The 2506-nt window shown below is 51.0% G+C and overlaps 1 pseudogene; it reads left to right on the top strand.

Annotated features, from left to right (window-relative positions):
* The first annotated feature begins 483 nt into the window (after positions 1 to 483).
* LOC142834072 (alpha-enolase pseudogene) lies at positions 484 to 2127 on the top strand (annotated as a pseudogene).
* Positions 2128 to 2506: the final 379 nt, after the last annotated feature.

Here is a 2506-nt window from a genome sequence, read left to right as displayed (position 1 = left end):
ACCACATGTGTGCCTGGTAACTGCAGAGCTCGCTCAGAAGAAGGAATTGGAGCCCCTGGAGCTGGAGTTACGGATGCTCTGAGCTGCCATGTGGGTGCTGGGATGTCAACCCCTGTCCTCTGCAAGAGCAGCCAGTGTTGAGCTAGCTCTCCAGTTCCCAACCATCTATATTTCTTCACAGTTTAGTTTCTCATTAAAATTCATGGACGACCTTTTCAGTTCCTATGCCTAGCATCGAGGCGTTGTTTATTGAGAAGGTATTCACCCTTTCAAACCTACCAGGCTGAAGATCAGAAGTAAGCTTAGTAACAGCACTAACATTACCATCTCTAAAATTGTATGTTTTTAAATATAACTTTCATCATAGTAAGGCTCAACATTCATAACATCAAGTGGGAGCTCCCTGGTCGCGCACAAGACTCTTCTGAACGCTCTCCAGGGTGTGTGCAGGAACCTCTGCGCTCTTCCTCTACTGCACGACTGCCAGAAACAAGCCATGTCTATTCTCAAGGTCCACGCCCGAGAGATCTTTGACTCCTGTGGGAATCCCACTGTTGAGGTTGATCTCTACACCTCAAAAGGTCTCTTCCGGGCTGCTGTGCCCAGCGGTGCCTCCACTGGCATCTATGAGGCCCTGGAACTCCGTGACAATGATAAGACCCGCTACTTGGGGAAGGGTGTCTCAAAGGCTATTGAGCACATCAATAAAACTATCACACCCGCTCTGGTTAGCAAGAAACTGAATGTGGTGGAGCAGGAGAAGATCAACAAGCTGATGATCGAGATGGACGGCACCGAGAATAAATCCAAATTCGGTGCCAATGCCATCCTGGGACTGTCCCTGGCTGTTTGCAAAGCTGGTGCTGCAGAAAAGGGGGTGCCCCTCTACCGCCACATCGCTGACTTGGCTGGCAACGCTGAAGTCATCCTGCCAGTCCCAGCTTTCAATGTGATCAACGGCGGGTCTCACACTGGCAACAAGCTGGCCATGCAGGAGTTCATGATCCTCCCTGTGGGGGTGTCCAGTTTCCGCGAAGCCACGCGCATTGGAGCAGAGGTTTATCACAACCTGAAGAATGTTGTGATAATCAAGGAGAAATATGGGAAGGATGCCACCAATGTGGGTGACGAGGGCGGGTTTGCGCCTAACATCCTGGAGAACAAAGAAGCTCTGGAGCTGCTGAAGAACGCAATTGGAAAGGCTGGCTACACTGAACAGGTTGTCATCGGCATGGACGTGGCCGCCTCTGAGTTCTTCAGGTTCGGGAAGTATGACCTGGACTTCAAGTCTCCTGATGACGCCAGCAGGTACATCACCCCTGACCAGCTGGCTGACCTGTACAAGTCCTTCATCAGGGAGTATCCAGTGGTGTCCATCGAGGACCCCTTTGACCAGGATGACTGTGAAGCCTGGAAGAAGTTCACAGCCAGCTCAGACATCCAGGTGGTTGGGGACGATCTCACAGTGACCAACCCTAAGAGGATTGCCAAGGCTGTCAGTGAGAAGTCCTGCAACTGCCTTCTGCTCAAAGTGAACCAGATTGGCTCCGTGACCGAGTCTCTGCAGGCGTGTAAGCTGGCCCAGTCCAATGGTTGGGGCGTCATGGTGTCCCATCGCTCTGGGGAGACTGAGGATACTTTCATCGCTGACCTGGTAGTGGGGCTCTGCACTGGGCAGATCAAGACTGGTGCCCCTTGCCGATCCAAGCGCCTGGCCAAGTACAACCAGATTCTTAGAAAAGAGGAAGAGCTGGGCAGCAAGGCCAAGTTTGCCGGCAGGTGCTTCAGGAACCCCCTGGCCAAGTAAAGTGGATGCAGATCCCTGGAGCCACCAGCTGCTTAGACCCCGTCCCTGAGGTCATCAAGGCGGCTCAAGGCCGGCCCAGTGCTTGCCCCTCCCATGCCACTGCTTCCTTAGACATCTTCAGTCCGCCCGACCACCTGGAGCCCTGCTGGGAATCCCAGCTTTGTAATCATGTGACTGGTCCGAATCATTGTCACCTCACTTCCAAGCTAGTGTCTGGAGCCCAATGTAATCTCTAGGGTGGCCACAGGAAAGACCCCTGCCCCAGCGGTTCTACATGCAGAATAAAAGCCTCAGTGACCCATAAAAAAAAAAAAAAATAACATCAAGTGGCCCTTTGGAATTTTCCTCAATCTTACAGTGGGGCTAGCCTAGGGTTCAACTGATGCACTACCGACATTAGGTGTTTTCCTTGTCCTACAAACCCACTGAATTCTGAACCTTCAAACATCAAAAATAATGCAGGAAGAGGAAGAGGGGGAGTACGATGAGGCTCAGTGGCGGAGCCCTTGCCTGTCATGTACACAGTTCTGGGCAAAGTCCCCCACACAGGAAGAAACAGGCAAACAGTTTTTTGACCCAGGGGAATCTGAAAAGGGGGCATACTGTAGTATAGAATAAATAAATGATTGTTTATGGGAAGTGTCTGATTCGCTTTCTATGGAAACTAAATGTAAGATATTAAAGTAGCATGAATTTTTT

The sequence above is a fragment of the Microtus pennsylvanicus genome, chromosome 13 (genome assembly GCF_037038515.1).
Source record: "Microtus pennsylvanicus isolate mMicPen1 chromosome 13, mMicPen1.hap1, whole genome shotgun sequence".
NCBI classification, from domain to species: domain Eukaryota; kingdom Metazoa; phylum Chordata; class Mammalia; order Rodentia; family Cricetidae; genus Microtus; species Microtus pennsylvanicus.
The sequence above is the reverse complement of the archived record's forward strand: the minus strand, read 5'-3'. Positions and strand labels throughout refer to the sequence as shown.